At 45.2% G+C, this 17,102-nt stretch overlaps 3 non-coding genes and 1 pseudogene across 3 annotated transcripts; 3 read left to right on the forward strand and 1 right to left on the reverse strand.

The window, feature by feature from the left end:
- The first annotated feature begins 1,099 nt into the window (after nt 1-1,099).
- LOC129508202 (heterogeneous nuclear ribonucleoprotein A1-like) lies at nt 1,100-2,330 on the forward strand (annotated as a pseudogene).
- A 2,561-nt stretch (nt 2,331-4,891) lies between these two features.
- Nucleotides 4,892-4,965, forward strand: TRNAT-CGU (transfer RNA threonine (anticodon CGU)). The gene has a single exon. It is a non-coding gene; the product is annotated as a tRNA-Thr (tRNA).
- A 7,997-nt stretch (nt 4,966-12,962) lies between these two features.
- Nucleotides 12,963-13,035, reverse strand: TRNAM-CAU (transfer RNA methionine (anticodon CAU)). The gene has a single exon. It is a non-coding gene; the product is annotated as a tRNA-Met (tRNA).
- Nucleotides 13,036-16,526: 3,491 nt separating this feature from the next.
- Nucleotides 16,527-16,599, forward strand: TRNAM-CAU (transfer RNA methionine (anticodon CAU)). Its single transcript has one exon. It is a non-coding gene; the product is annotated as a tRNA-Met (tRNA).
- The last annotated feature ends 503 nt before the right edge of the window (nt 16,600-17,102 follow it).

The following is a 17,102-nucleotide window of genomic DNA, read 5'->3' on the forward strand; positions in this document are numbered from 1 at the left end:
TAACCTCAGAGGTAAATGAAGAGGGTATCAGAGCTCTTTACGTTTCTAACCCCCATAAAAACGCTCATTCCCTTATGCAAGTTCCATCAAATTGCCAAGGATCAGATCTTGTGGATTGAGAACAGTTCCAGGGCATAAGAAATGGAAAACTGCCTAATTCACTCATTAGGACCACCAAAACTTGATACAAATAGCACCCAAGAGAAAACAAATCAAATGAGAATAATTCAAGTTTCACAGCTAAAGATCAACATCTCACATAAAATATTAATAAGTAGAATCCAGCAAGAATAATTAATTCAACAGCACCAAACAAAATTCATGCTAGGAGTTAAAGGATTTTTTTTTTTTTTAGTGACAATTAAAAAATTTTTTTTTTTTATTTTTTTAATGGCATTACTTTACAAATGCCAAAAAGTGGTCTCATGATTTCTGGCTAAATAGAAAGGCCAGAACCTTTCTCCCACCTCCATAATTGCAAACACTTCAGATCCCTAAAGTGTTTGGGTAAGTAATGTCTAATTTTCCTGTTTGTGAGCTTCAAATCATTTGTCTGGATTAAAAAAAAAAAACTTGCAAGTAAAGTGAAATTGCAAGTAAAGTGAAAAGAAAAATGAATAACTGACCCAAAAATAATGTTCATAGCTCATTACACAGACACACACCTCTAATATAGAGATAGCATATATCAAAGAAAAAAATCCAATCATTCACTGCAAGAGAAATAATGGACAAAAATTTTAGTAGACATTTCATAGAAAGGAAAAGCAAGTAGTGGCTTTACAATTTTTGAGAAGATTTTAGTCTTATAATATTGGGAAGGTATGGACAAATAAAACTATAGTAAGATACTACTTTATTAAATATCTATTAAATAGCCCCCCTAAAAAATCCTTTGATACAAACACAGATACCTAATCTTGATTGTTCTCTGTTCTCTTTAGGCAGGCTTTTTAAAAGGAAAAGCCTATTTTCTTATCAATTAAATATGGGTAAACATGCTACTATCCTGATGGAATTGTTATGAAGATCAAATGTCAAGGAATGTAAAGATAAGACAATAAATACTCGGCATCCTTTCTGCCCCTGGACACCGCCGAGTAAGCATCGTGAAAGTCTCCCCTCCCACCGCCGTCATGTCTAAGTCAGAGTCTCCCAAAGAGCCCGAGCAGCTGCGGAAGCTCTTCATCGGAGGTTTGAGCTTCGAAACGACCGATGAGAGTCTGAGGAGCCATTTTGAGCAATGGGGGACGCTTACGGACTGTGTGGTAATGAGAGACCCCAACACCAAGCGCTCCAGAGGCTTTGGGTTCGTCGCGTAGGCCACCGTGGAGGAGGTGGACGGGGCCTCGAACGCCCGGCCGCACGAGGTGGACGGAAGAGTCGTGGAACCAAAGAGGGCCGTCTCCCGAGAAGATTCTCAAAGACCCGGTGCCCACTTAACTGTGAAAAAGATTTTTTGTCGGTGGCATTAAAGAAGACCCTGAAGAACATCATCTAAGAGATTATTTTGAACAGTATGGGAAAATTGAAGTGATTGAGATCATGACTGACCGAGGCAGTGGCAAAAAGAGAGGTTTTGCTTTTGTGACCTTTGACGACCACGACTCTGTAGACAAGATTGTCATTCAAAAATACTATCCTGTGAATGGCCACAACTGTGAAGTGAGGAAAGCCCTATCGAAGCAAGAGATGGCCAGAGCTTCGTCCAGCCCAAGAGGCCGAAGTGGTTCTGGAAACTTTGGTGGTGGTCGTGGAGGTGGTTTTGGTGGGAATGACAACTTTGGTCGTGGAGGGAACTTCAGTGGTCGAGGTGGCTTCGGTGGCAGTCGAGGTGGTGGTGGATACGGTGGCAGTGGGGATGGCTATAATGGATTTGGTAATGACGGAAGCAACTTTGGAGGTGGCAGAAGCTATAACGATTTTGGCAATTACAACAATCAATCCTCAAATTTTGGACCCATGAAAGGAGGAAATTTTGGAGGCAGAAGCTCTGGCCCCTATGGTGGTGGAGGCCAATACTTTGCCAAACCACAAAACCAAGGTGGCTATGGCGGTTCCAGCAGCAGCAGCAGCTATGGCAGTGGCAGAAGGTTTTAATTACTGCCAGGAAACAAAGCTTAGCAGGAGAGGAGAGCCAGAGAAGTGACAGGGAAGCTACAGGTTACAACAGATTTGTGAACTCAGCCAAGCACAGTAGTGGCAGGGCCTAGCTGCTACAAAGAAGACATGTTTTAGACAATACTCATGTGTATGGGCAAAAAACTCGAGGACTGTATTTGTGACTAATTGTATAACAGGTTATTATAGTTTCTGTTGTGTGGAAAGTGTAAAGCATTCCAACAAAGGGTTTTAATGTAGATTTTTTTTTGCACCCATGCTGTTGATTGCTAAATGTAATAGTCTGATCATGACGCTGAATAAATGTGTCTTTTAAAAAAATAAAAAAATAAAAAAATAAATACTCGGCATCTAGTGAGCACTATATAAATGCTTAATGTTCCTGTTTAGTAAAGTCCGCTAGTCCTGGCATGGTGAGAGGGGAACTCCAAAGTTGCTGGTGGTTGTGAAAATTGGCATGAATATCTAGGGGAGGCTACTAGGCAAGATCCATCAAAATTACCATCTCACTATCTTTGACTTATCCATTGCACTTCCAGAAACTTGCCACAAACGTGAAAGGCTTCATATACAAAGTTGTTTGCAGCAGCATGGGTTGTCTGGGCAAAAGTGAGAGGCTGTATAGATTCAGTGGAAGTTAAAATACTGGAGTAAGGGGGCTCTTTATGTTTTCCTATGGGAATAACTCAAGGGTATCTGAAGCGATTAAAGTGTTTAAGAGTGTGTTTGAGTAAAAAGTGGGGACAATGAATATATGGGCTTGCATGCACTTGTGTGCAGAAACAAAGTCCCTGGAAATAAATGTTTGCCTGGGAGGTTGAATCTTAGAGAGGTGGGGTGGGAGAGCGGGGAGGAGGGTAAAGAGGTAAGGAAGGTCTGCTTTGACTCTTTCTCTGGCTGGGCCTATGTCAAAATGTTACCTATGCGGCGTATCATCGTTCTACGAAAAATAAGTCCCTTTAGGACTCCAGAGCTTGACCAAAGATGTGAAAAGAAAGGGGAAATACAGGAAGAGTGTGGGTTCGTGTTGTTGTTGTTGTTGTTGTTGTTGTTGTTGTTTTAACTGGATCTTAATTATCCTTAGTTTATTGTGATAAAGCCGTGTTTGCCTCCGCCTGGGCCACACCACCACCTCCCGGGGACACCAAGTGCCGCGGCAGGGGACCGGCAGGCGCTCCCCAGAACGCTCTGTAGCTTTTGCACCAAGTTGACTGGCGGGGTGGGATTCTTTTTTTTTTTTTTAATAAATTTATTTTTTATTGGTGTTCAATTTGCCAACATATAGAATAACACCCACTGCTCATCCCGTCAAGTGCCGGGGTGGGATTCTAATCCCTCACCCAGCGCTTGGGCCGCTTGGGGTCCTGACCTTCCCGCCCCTCCCCCCGCCCCCCAAGCAGATTTTTTCAGAGCTACTTGTATTGTTCAGAGGACACGTAAGGAGGTCAAAGACGGGTGGGGTCATGCGCACCCCCTCCTGTTCGCACAGGCGTCCGGAAGTCAGCAGCGTTCAACTCGCATAACGAGTCGGAACCCTGTGCCTGGACCTTCCGTTGACCCCGCCGCTGGACAGTAGGTGCTCGGTCCCACCCGATGCCCGCCCCGGGCTGAGCGCCCGCTGAAGGCCGCGGCTCTGTCTTGCAGCCCGAGTGTCCCCGCGGGCAAGGCCGCGGAGCACGCAGCTGCAGAGGAGGCCACCGCGGAGAATAAACCCGCCTGGGGCTCCCCGCGGGGTCTGAGGGCGTCTCCGGTTCCAGCCCCGCTCCAGCCTCCTAGCCTAGTCCTCGCCGCCCCCGGTGCCTCCGCCCGCTGACACCCCCCTAGTCCAGGTCCCTCCCGCCCGCGGCCACACCCGGCGCCTCCCGCCCACGCGCCACGCTCTCAGCCCAGGTGCGACCCCGGGAGGGGGTGCGAGTGAGCGCGGGGGGTGTGTGACCTTGGGGATGCGGGTCACCGCGGGGCTTATGACTTCGGGGAGGGAGCGCTGGTCACCGCGGAGGCCGGGCGGCCTGTGAGGGGTGCGACCTCGGAGGGATCACCCCGGGGGCGGCGAGGCGGCTCCCCGAGGTGAGAGGGAAAAGGCCTCCCGTTCCCTGGGAGCTGATTTTCAGATCCGTCCGAGTATAAAAGCCCGAGATGAACAGAAGGGGAGCCAACAAATGGCTCTTTTCTTCGTTGGAATTTTCAAAGTTTCCGCCACCCTCCCCTGCACACCCCGTACCACCGTCCCAACCCTTCCCCCCCCCCCCGCAGCTCCACATCCCATCCCCAACCCCCGCCCGAACCCCCCGCACCAGTCTGCTCCACCTGGGCCGCGGTTACCGCAGAGGACTCGCCGGGATCTGCGGAGGAACCAGGCCGCGGACCCCTGTCGCGGGAGGAACTCCTGTGGCCCCCAGAACGGAGCGGTCCTTCCTCACCAATCCGGAGCCTCCAGGCGGCTCAGAGTTAAGAAGTCGCACAGGACCAGCGACTCTAGGCCAATCCTTGAAGTCCTTTTAAAATTATGAATAGTTTTTCCTTTAAATGGTCTTTACCACGTATTGTTTAGCCCCCGACTTTCTGTAACGCTTTTCCTCGGGATAGTAGAAAATCCTTCGTCTGCCCTGCCTTTGGTATTTTCCTGCCTCTGGCGAGTCCGGTGGAAGTGAAGCATCTCCCTGCGGTTGGCATGTTTCAGAAGACGCCCGAAAACACCGGACTGTACAGTCATGTTCGCACCCAGTCCAGATAAAATGAGACTCATTCGGTTGCACAGAGTTGCTCAGGTGGCTCTATGGCTTAGTTGGTTAAAGCGCCTGTCTCGTAAACAGGAGATCCTGGGTTCGATTCCCAGTAGGGCCTGGTCTTTTCTTGAGAAGCTATTTCTGAAAATCATTTTATGTAGGCAGGTTAATTTGCGTGATCCCCCAAAATTCTCACCAAATTTACAGCAAAAAAAACCCCCGATCAGCTTGCTAGACTTCCTTAGTCCTGAAAAGTAGTAGATTCTTAAGGAGATGACAATTGAAATGCAAACCACTGCCAAAAAATAATGCATGTGACCTTAACCTCCATCAGGTTTCATACAAGTTTTGCATTACATGGTTTTTGACCACCTCCAGTGTGTTACGATTTAAAGTACCCAGACATGTAGATATGTATAATCTCTGTAGATTTCAACAACCTCCAGTTCTAATCTCATCCATAAGAGAAATTAATGAATGATGAATCCACTATTCACTTCAAAGAAATATTATGTTTGCAGGGACATTCTTGCCATTTTGAAGAGAAGGAAGAATAATTATGATCCCTTGTTAATCCTCCTAAGGAAACTTTAGGAATAATGATCGTCTGGAAACCAATATGTCCTGGACACATTCCCAGAGCAAGGACAAATTTGCTGTGGGAAGAGCAGGTTGGAAAATTGTGCCAGATATCTAGGGTGACTTAGTTTCAGCCCTGGGGATTTACAGAACTTCAGTGTCTTCTTGTCTCCCATCCTTTCATCCATTAATCCAGCAACATTCACTGCTGATCTTTTATATGGTAGGCTCCTTCCTTCCTTCCTTCCTTCCTTCTTTCTTTCTTTCTTTCTTTCTTTCTTTCTTTCTTTCTTTCTTTCCTTCCTTCCTTCCTTCCTTCCTTCCTTCCTTCCTTCCTTCCTTCTTTCTCTCTCTTTCTTCCTTCTTTCTTCCTTTCTCCCTTTCTGTCTACTTGCCAGGTTTTTTCCCCTTATGATGAGAACTTTTAAGATTTGCCTTCCTAGCAACTCTCAAATATATAATACAGTATTGTTAACTACAGTCATTGTGCTATATATTACATCCCCAGGACATATTTATCTCATAACTGGAAGTTTGTACCTTTTGCCCACCTTCAACCATTTCACTCTGTCCCCCATCTCCAGCTCTGGTAATCACCCAGGCATATTTCTAAAAGCAGGAAATACAGCAGTGAACACAGCTAACAAAAATCACAGCTCTCATGGAGCTTACATTCGTTGGGGGTGACACAGAAAATAAAGAAATGAATATGTAAAATCATTAGTGTAGGAGATACTGATAAAGTCTTTGGAGAAAAGTAAGCAAGAAAAGGATATAGACAATGTATAGGATAGGGGCAGGGTAATCAGAGAATATTATCCTGTCTCTTGGATTATATCATAGGCAAATGTTTCAAAACTGTTTTTTTAACTTTTTAATAAGACATAGTCACAAAGTGGCTACTATATTACTATACATAGCAAGATTAAACAATCAGCAAACTACTCCTTAGTTATGCCTGGACCTCAGCTCTATTCATATTGATTAGGACTTTATTGAACTAGGTTACACTGCCTGTGTTCAAACCTCAGCTGCTCCATCTGATAGCTAAGGGACTTTTGAAAAAATTGCTTCATCTCAAGGGGCATCATTCTCCTCAAATGTGAAATGGAAATAGCAATCAGTATACCTAATAGACTTATAGAAGGACTTGGTGAATAAATACACATAAAATATTTTAGAAGGGTATCTGGCACATAAATAAGTAATCAATAAGATTCACTATATTGTTGTGTTTATTGTTATTATTTACTGAATTGTTTGGTTCTAGTGTTTAAACCTTGCAATAACTTTCTGAGGTATTATCCTAAATTTACAGACAAAGGTTCTAAGCATGGTGTGAGTAGAATTGTACTCCCCCCAAATATGTGTTGAAGTCCTAATCTCTAATATCTGTGAATGTGACCTTATTTGGAAATAGAGCTTTTGCAGATGTAATCAAGTTGTGATGAAGTCATACCAGATTAGGATGGGTCATTATCCAGGGACTGGTGTCATTAGAAGAAGAAGGAAAAGGAGGTTTGGACACAGAGATCCAGACATATGGGAAAGAAGGCCACATGAAGACAAAGGCAGAGATTGCTAGTTTTTGACCACAAAGGAGCACCAAGGATTGCAAGAACCACCAGAAGCTGGAAGAGGAATGGAAGTGTTTTTCCCTAGAATCTTGACAGAGAGGATACTCCTGCCCATAGCCTGATTTTAAACTCTCCTCCAGAACTATGAGAGAATAATTTTCTGTTGTTTTAGGCCAATTTGTACTAACTTGTTATGGCAGCCCTAGGAAACCAATACAAGGCATTAAAACAAAATTAGTGATTATACTACCAAAGAAAAAAATCTATAATTTTTCTTTTTTTTATCTATAATTTTTCTTAAAGTAATAGATAACACAAAGGATGTTCATACTTCACTTTAAAGTTTCAAAGCCAGGGATGCCTGGGTGGCTCAGCAGTTGAGCATCTGCCTTTGGCTCAGGGTGTGATCCTGGAGTCCCGGGATTGAGTCCCACAACGGGCTCCCTGCATGAGCCTGCTTCTTCCTCTGCCTATATCTCTGCCTTGTGCTCTCTCTCTGTGTCTCTCATGAATAAATAAATAAAACCTTTAAAAAAAAGTTTCGAAGCCAGAGTATCTCCCACTTACCTAAATATGTTGTGCCTCCTCCACCCCACTTTCTTCCGTTGTCCCAGATTTTTTTTAAAGGACTCCACACTCATCTTCCCAATGGTTTATCCCTCTGACCTTCTCCAATGACTTGACCTTGACTATTTGGAGACATTTAATAGAATGGATGATCATTCCATCACCAGCTATAGCCAATAACTGGATGATGGAAGGGACAGGCAACAAAGTCCAAACCCCTTAACTCAATGCTTTGTTATGTATACTCGAGAACACCTCTGTCCCATGGGTCAGGGTAAGGCTAAAGTTTATCCAAGGTGACATCTTTGCTTTGCTATTTCCCCGTCCTCGTTCTGAGCACTGCTCCCCCAATAAGTCACATACTCCTGAATTCCTGTCTGAGGGTATGCTGTAAGGACCTAAGAAACTTGCTTTGGAAGTACAATTACTGATCCTTCATATTCAATCAATTGAACAAAGTTTTCCTATGGAAAAGTTCAACCCAACAGCTTTAGATCTGAGGATGGCATTCATAATGTGCACCAGATCTTGATAATGAGACCTTTTGAAAGTTCAAGGTTTTGACATAGAACAGGAGGGCTATTAAGAAAATTGGTGGCTGACTGACCTTTATTGTTGCACTATTATAATTCTGTTTACAAGTGAGAAAATAACCAACAAGCTTGAGAAAATGTTAAGAGACACTTCCAAAACTGACATTCAAAGGAAAAAAAAGTGAATGAAAAAGGCAGAGCAGAACACCCAAGAACTATGGAGAAATCACGAAAGGTATAACATATACTTAATGGGATATAAGGAGAAGAAAAAGAAAAGGGAATAGAAGAAATATTTGAAGCAATAACAACTGAGAAGTTCCCAAACTAATGATAGATACCAAACCATATTTCCAGGAAGCTCAGAGAACACTCAGCATGCACGGAGTGAAATATTTAGAGTGTTAAAAGAAAAGATTAACATAATTAGTTGCCCAGTGAAATTATCCTTCAACCGTTAAGTAGCAATAAGGGCTTGTTAAAAAGAATTTTTTTTGAGATAATTTGTAGCCAGTACAACTACCTTGCAAGAAATGTTAAAAAGAAGTTCTTTAGAGAGAAGGAAATGACATAGGTCAGAAACATGGATTTATATAAAGAAAGGGTGAGTGGTAGAGGAGGAACAAGAGAAGGTAAAATAAAACATTGTTTTTCTCTTTTTCTTAATTAATCTGAGGAGTATTAGTTTGTTCAAAATAATACCAACAATGTTTCAGTGACACTGGGAATAGTTGTGCTAACTACATAATGGCTTAGTGTTATGTGAAAGTGCACTTGGATTAGTTTTATATGTATATTGCAAACTCAAAAATGAACCACTGGGATCCCTGGGTGGCGCAGCGGTTTGGCGCCTGCCTTTGGCCCAGGGCGCGATCCTGGAGACCCGGGATCGAATCCCACATCGGGCTCCCGGTGCATGGAGCCTGCTTCTCCCTCTGCCTGTGTCTCTGCCTCTCTCTCTCTCTGTGACTATCGTAAATAAATAAATAAAAAACCTTAAAAAAAAATGAACCACTAAGAAGGCAAAATAAAAAATATAATTAAAGTGATATGAGAAGAGAAGAAAATGGAGTCATACAAAATACTCAAAACTAGAGAAAGCGGAAAAAGAAGGGAAGACAGAAAAAGAAGAAAGGACCAGGGCAATGCATAGAAATAGTAAATACAGAAGATATTAATCCAACTTTATCAGTAATTACTTGAAATGTCAGGGATTTAAATACACTGATTAAAAGACTGTCAGAGCAGATCAAAAAACAAGACCTAATTACATGTTCTCTACAAGAAACCCACTTCATATATAAATACATCTATAGATTAACAGTAAAGAGATAGAGAAAGATATACCACAGTACCAATAATCAAAAGATGGAATAGTTATATTAATATCAAAGTACATTTGGAGCAAGGAAAATTATGAGATAAATCGTGGCATTACATAATGGTAAAAGAGTTAATTCTCCAAGAAGACAAACAATACCTAATGTATATGTGCATAAACAATGAGTGTCAAGATATGTAAAGCAAAAAATGATGAAAACATAGGGAGAAACAGATGAGTCCACTATCATAGCTAGAAATATCAACAGCCTTCTAATATTTATGGATGGATCCAGCAGACAGAAAAAAATCCATCAGGACATGGTGGAACTCAATAGCCCCATCAGTGAACTAGATTTAACTGACATCTATACAATAAAAAATCTATATAGCCAACAAAATATACATTTTCCTCCCATGGGATGTTCACCAAGACAGTGGATTTTCTGGGCCATAAAGCACATCTTAACAAACTTTAAAAATATATAAATCATATAATATCTACTCTCAAACTACAATGGAATGAAACTAGAAATCAATAATACAGAGATAATTAAAAAATCCTAAGAGGGATTCCTGGGTGGCTCAGGGGCTCTGCCTTTGGCTCAGGTTCTGATCCTGGGGCCCTGGGATCAAGCCCCATTTCAGGCTCCTTGCAGGGAGCCTCCTTCTCCCTCTGCGTGCCTCTGCCCCTCTCTCTGTGTCTCTCATGAATTTTAAAAAAAAAAAAAACTTAAAAAAAACCCCAAGATACTTAAAGAGTAAACAACACATGTCTAAATAACTTAGGAGTCAAAGGAGTCTTAAGAGAAAATTTTAAATATTTCAAACTGAATTAAAATAAAAACACAGTTTGTCAAAATTTGTGGGAGCTATGAAAGCAGTAGTTTGAGGGAGATCTGCAGCATTGATGCATGTATTAGAAAGGAAGACAGATCTAAAATCAGTAATTTACACTTATAACTGAGGTATGTATAAAAAGAACAAGTTACCAAAGTGAACAGAAGAAAAAATATAATAAAAATATGGTAGAAATCAATGAAATTGAAAATTGAACCAACAGAGAAAATCAACAAAACCAAAAGCTGATTCTTTGGAATAAAATTGATAAAACTCTAGTCAAGCAACAAAGAATAAAAGAGAGAAGACACTAATTCCCAATTCTGAAACCATGAACATTAAAAGGATGATAAAAGAATATTATGACCAATATACACTCATATATTTGATTAGGTTATCAAATGAGCCAATCCCTTGAAAGATACAATCTACTTGGGATCCCTGGGTGGTGCAGTGGTTTAGTGCCTGCCTTTGGCCCAGGGCGCAATCCTGGAGACCCGGGATCGAATCCCATGTCGGGCTCCGGGTGCATGAAGCCTGCTTCTCTCTCTGCCTCTCTCTCTCTCTCTCTCTCTCTCTCTCTCTCTCTCTCTGTGTGTGTGTGTGTGTGTGTGTGTGTGTGTGTGTGACTATCATAAATTTAAAAAAATTAAAAAAAAAGATACAATCTACTCACACAGGAAGAAATAGATAACCTGAGCAGGTCAATACAATATTAAATGTTTCTATCTCCCCAAAATTCATATATTGAACCCTATTCCCTCATCCTAATAATATTTGGAGTCAAGGCCTTTGGAAGGGGATTAAGTCAAGAGAGCAGACCCCTCACAAATGGGGTTGGAAATCTGAGAGAGCTCCCTCCCCCTCTGTCATATGAGGACCTATAAAAAGATGTCCATCTATGAATCAGCTAGTGAGTCTTCACCAGACACTGATTCAGCCAGTGCCTTGATCTTGAACTTCCAGCTTCCAGAACCATTTGTTAATAAGTCATTCAGTCTATGGCACTCTATTATAGCAACTGAATGGACTAATACAGTCTATCTATCTATCTATCTATCTATCTATCTCAAAGAAACTGGAATTATAGTTAATAACCTTTCAAAACAGAAAGCAACCCAGATGGGTTCACTGGTGAAAGTTACTAAATATTTAAAAAAGAAATTATACCAATTTTGTACAATTATTTCCAGAAAATAGAAGCAAAGGGAATACTTTAAGATGGATCTTAATTGCAGAAAAGTAGACCTGGAAGAGAGGCACGTTTCAGTTAGATGAAGGGAAGATATTGCCCTAAAACTGCGGGGTTGTGGCAAGAGAGAAACAGGGAAGAGGCAGAGGCCGCGGCGATGTGGTTCACGACCACTCCTCATCCATGCCCCCACGGACTCTCAGAAAAACTCCCGTAAAGGTGGGATCTAAATGACAACTTAACCACTGCCCCCTCAGACCACCTTACAGGAGGTGCAGTGATTTGACAGCAAATCAAGTCTCCCAGGGAAGAGGGCAGTCTTGGGAGCCTGATGTCTTCAGGACAAAGTGTTCCCTCTCCCTGTGCTGGTAGAGCCCTCATTCTGTGTAACCCGCGGACTCTTCACGGTGTACACGGGAGACCCACAAAGATCTTGAGAGTGTTCCACGAGCACACACACACGCTGCCAACTTGCACAGAGAGAGGACAAAATGAATGGAGGACATTGAATTCCCCACATGTGATAGTGAGGAAACAGGCTGATGACTGTGGGATGGGCTGCAAACATGGACACCCCCCGCCCCCCCACTGCACATGGAAGTGAACATGCCTCTAGCCTGGCGGAACTTCGAACACCCAAAGGGGATTTGGAGAATTCACTCTGCAATCACTTAGGGTTGGTGACCCTTCTTCCATTCCAGTGTATTCCTCTTAAACGGGAATGTCTACAATGGTTATCCTACACCTGTCCCAGTCCTGCATTGGGGGAGCAGATAACTATGTGGCTCGCACAGATTTGTAATTGGAGAGGAATTGTGCCCAGAATGGCTTATGCAGGAGAGCCTAATTCATGCCTACTTTGGGGAGGGCAGTTAGATGAGTTCATGCTGAACTGAGTTGAGATCTGGAGGAGATTGGGATGGAGTGAGCATTGTTTCATGTGGGATAGGTGTAGCTCTTTGGGAACCAGGGGGCAGATCATGTTAAGTGTAATAGAGCCTCCCCCCCCCCGCCCCCCCTCCAGCCCTCCCTGAGAGCTCCATCTCCTAATCACCAAAACCTGAGAGTGTTGTCTTGCAAGGCCAAAGGGACTTTGAGGATGTGACTGAGGTAAGGATCTTGAGATGGGAAGAGGAGGCTGGCCTCCCCAGGCGGGCTCAAGGTAATCACAAGGTCTTAGAAAAGGGTGGGAGGAGGGTGCGGGTCAGAGGAGATGTGACAATAGAAGCAGAGGTCAGAGCCAGATGGTCCTGTCAGGAGCTAAGGAACGTGGGCCGCCTCCAGCCACGGGAAAAGGCAAGAAGGAATTCCCACCCGGCGGCTTCTAGAAGGCAGGCAGCTTTGCCACCTCTCGATCTCCGCCCCAGGGGACCTGGGTCAGACTTCTGACACTGCGCTCAGCTCCTCGTCACAGCACTCCGACCGGGGACTGGGGTGGGAAGCGGGTCACGGTCTCCCCGGCCTCACTTCCTTCTCAGAGCAGGTGGGAGAAGTGCCAAAAGCCTCGTGCCTTCTCTGAGGCTCGAACTCAGGACCTTCAGATTATGAGACTGACGCGCTGCCTGCTGCGCTAAGAAGGCACCGACCCGGGTCCTCTCAGCAGCACTTTCATTCTCGCCCGCTTCACGCCAGGAGCCATTTCTAAAAAGCCAGGGTCCTGCCCAAACTCGTGCGCCCGCCCGAAGGAAGAGTGTGTGCGAGGTCACCTGTGTGACGCGCCCCGGCACCCGCCCCGCATCCCGAGGGCGCGACAGGAGGGCGGCCTGCGGACAGCCAGGGCCCAGCCGGGGGCGTGCACCTCAGGCCGCCTCGGGATCAGGCTCCGCACCGCGCCGCCTCCACTCCACCCCCCCCCCCGGGCTGCCGCCCCCGCCGCCGCCCCCCGCCCCGGGCGACCTGTGCGCGTCCCCGACCGCAGCACCCCAAGGGCAGAGGGTCGGGAGCAGTGCGCCGGGTGGCAAGGTGAGTGGGAGATGCCCTAACTCTGAAATGGTCGCATGGACTGCACATCTCCCACCTGCCGTTTAGTACTTTAGAAGAACGATTCACTTGGCTTTCTTGACGGTATAAGTGACTTGATTTGAAAAGCTTCCTTACCTGCAAAACGGGACATTTCACACTACTACTTAAAAAACTGAATTCTTGACACAAAAAGTTGTTTAGTGAATACTCATGAGGGATTCAAATAAAGATAAAAGCTTTACTGGGAAGTGCTCTTTAGCCATTTACATGAATTGACAAAATCAATCTACCACTTTTGTTCAGGCAAAAAAAAAATTTTAATGGAGTCCACTTTACAGATGAGGAAATTGAGACCCGGAAAGCCTCAGTGATTCGCAGGGGCCCCGTGGCCTTGAGGCGGGGCTGCTGGGTTAGAAACGCTGGGGCGGAGGGCTGGTCGCACCTGCATCGGGTGGGACCCGGGCGGGAAGCGGCGCCCCGGACCTGCAGGCCCCGCAAGTAGGTGCGTTTGCAGGCTGTTTCCCCCTGGACTTTACCAAAGCAAGTGCAGGACGCCCTCCGGGGGGGGGGGGGGAGACACCCCCCACCCCCCCACCCCCGGCTTGTAGCGGAGGACCGGGAGCGCATGAAGCGGGGGCGCCGCGGTGTCCCCAGTACAAGTCTGGCTCGTGAAGTTTGTGGGAGGTCTGAGCGCAGTGGTCCCGGAGGAACACTGGAGAAAATGAACGGGGCTTAGGGTGGAAGTGGAGGGGGTAGGGGGTGGGCGGTGAGGGTTAGTGGTGATGGGGTAACCTCCCTGTAGGCTTAAACCTTCCAGAAAAAGCAGAGCGCCGTGCGTAGGTGACGGCGCGGCGGAGCGGCTAAAACGCTGAGTTAAGGCTCGGGTGTCTGTGAGAGCGTAGGTTCGAGTCCTGCCACTGCTAACCTTTATAAGGCTAGCTGATTCCACCAGCCTCCTGGGAGGGCCATCGCGACGTCATTCCTCACAACTGAAGGACTCTGGAGTTCAAGAATCAACTTTATAGACCTTAGAAAAAGAACAGTCTGACTACCAATTATTTATATCTAAGGTCAACAGGTTCATACAGAAATGAGTAAAGCCTTCATCTGGTTCACAACTACAAAAATATAAGAGTACATACACCCGAAAATGTACCTTAATTCTACCTTGATCCACACCAGCACCCAACTTTGCACCAGCCACATTTAATTACATAAACAATGTTGCAATAAATTACACCCGCATTTCACAAAGGTGCAGTATTAGAGAATTTCCTAAAAGCACTATTGCTCAGTCAAATCACTTGTGTGATGGTAATTTAATGAGTTGTCTCAGCCTTCCCCAATTACTAATTTATCTTCCGGTAGCTCCCGGGAAGGGACTGTTTCCCTCACACCCTGACCAGCATTGTGCTGGTGACAATTAACTGCCATTTATCTCTACTAAGCTCCAGATTTTGTCATAAGTTCCTTACATTTATTTTCATATAATATTCTCAATATTACATAAGGATTCTTCCCCACCAGCCTCAATAGCCAGTATGACCTTGTCAACATGTTCATCCACCACACAGTTACACTGACTTTTGGACTTCTGGCCTCCAGAACTGTGAGGAGGGAAAAAAGGGATCTGTTGCTTGAAGCTGCTGAGCTTGTGGAGATTTGATACAAGAATCATAGGAAGCAAATTCAATCTGTTTGAATGCTAGTAGGCAACACACCAGGAAACAGTTGTTTTTGTTTGTTGTTTTGCCAAATCCATTAGGCAAAAAGTACCATTACCATCATGGTTTCATTTTTGCATTTCTCTTAGAGTAGAATTATCATTTTTTCACACTTTCAGAAATATTTATCTTTCTTCTTTACAAAAGGTATGTTGAACTCAACCCTGAAATCAAGACCTGAGCTAGGACCAACACTCAGGTACTTAACCAACTGAGCCACTCAAGGGCCCCTCGTCCTTTTTTCTCATTAACTCCGTATTTATATCCTTTGCAAGTTTTCCCCAACAGTTGGAATTTTTCTTGCTGAGGTGTAGTACTTATATTAGGAAATTTAACTCTTCATGACACAACTTACACATTTTTCCCAGTTTGGTCATTTGATTCCTTCACTTTGATTATGTATTTTTTTTTTGAGGATATGAGGGTATATCTAAGCAGAATATTGTTTTAATATAGTAAGTCACTTTCTATGTTTCTGAATTTTTTGCAAACATTAGTTTTCTACACCAAAGTAATAAAAATGTCTGTTTTGACAATGTTAGTAATTTGTGGTTTTATCCCTTCTTTTAAAATGTGCATCTATTTAGAATATATTTTATTGTTGCAGGTGATATATTCAGCTTTATTATCCTAGATAGCTACTCAACACCATTTGGTAAATATTCCATCTACTTCTGTTTATTTGACTTATCACCTTTCTCTAATTCTCATGTATATAATCATCCCCAAACCCCATCCCCCATGTTTGGAATTTTTTTTCTATATCATTTCCTATCATTATTTGTATCCCTCATGAGTATTCACTAAACAACTTTTTGTGTCAAGAATTCAGTTTTTTAAGTAGTAGTGTGAAATGTCCCGTTTTGCAGGTAAGGAAGCTTTTCAAATCAAGTCACTTATACCGTCAAGAAAGCCAAGTGAATCGTTCTTCTAAAGTACTAAACGGCAGGTGGGAGATGTGCAGTCCATGCGACCATTTCAGAGTTAGGGCATCTCCCACTCACCTTGCCACCCGGCGCACTGCTCCCGACCCTCTGCCCTTGGGGTGCTGCGGTCGGGGACGCGCACAGGTCGCCCGGGGCGGGGGGCGGCGGCGGGGGCGGCAGCCCGGGGGGGGGGTGGAGTGGAGGCGGCGCGGTGCGGAGCCTGATCCCGAGGCGGCCTGAGGTGCACGCCCCCGGCTGGGCCCTGGCTGTCCGCAGGCCGCCCTCCTGTCGCGCCCTCGGGATGCGGGGCGGGTGCCGGGGCGCGTCACACAGGTGACCTCGCACACACTCTTCCTTCGGGCGGGCGCACGAGTTTGGGCAGGACCCTGGCTTTTTAGAAATGGCTCCTGGCGTGAAGCGGGCGAGAATGAAAGTGCTGCTGAGAGGACCCGGGTCGGTGCCTTCTTAGCGCAGCAGGCAGCGCGTCAGTCTCATAATCTGAAGGTCCTGAGTTCGAGCCTCAGAGAAGGCACGAGGCTTTTGGCACTTCTCCCACCTGCTCTGAGAAGGAAGTGAGGCCGGGGAGACCGTGACCCGCTTCCCACCCCAGTCCCCGGTCGGAGTGCTGTGACGAGGAGCTGAGCGCAGTGTCAGAAGTCTGACCCAGGTCCCCTGGGGCGGAGATCGAGAGGTGGCAAAGCTGCCTGCCTTCTAGAAGCCGCCGGGTGGGAATTCCTTCTTGCCTTTTCCCGTGGCTGGAGGCGGCCCACGTTCCTTAGCTCCTGACAGGACCATCTGGCTCTGACCTCTGCTTCTATTGTCACATCTCCTCTGACCCGCACCCTCCTCCCACCCTTTTCTAAGACCTTGTGATTACCTTGAGCCCGCCTGGGGAGGCCAGCCTCCTCTTCCCATCTCAAGATCCTTACCTCAGTCACATCCTCAAAGTCCCTTTGGCCTTGCAAGACAACACTCTCAGGTTTTGGTGATTAGGAGATGGAGCTCTCAGGGAGGGCTGGAGGGGGGGCGGGGGGG

This window comes from Nyctereutes procyonoides, unplaced genomic scaffold (genome assembly GCF_905146905.1).
Source record: "Nyctereutes procyonoides isolate TBG_1078 unplaced genomic scaffold, NYPRO_anot_genome, whole genome shotgun sequence".
In the NCBI taxonomy this organism is placed as follows: domain Eukaryota; kingdom Metazoa; phylum Chordata; class Mammalia; order Carnivora; family Canidae; genus Nyctereutes; species Nyctereutes procyonoides.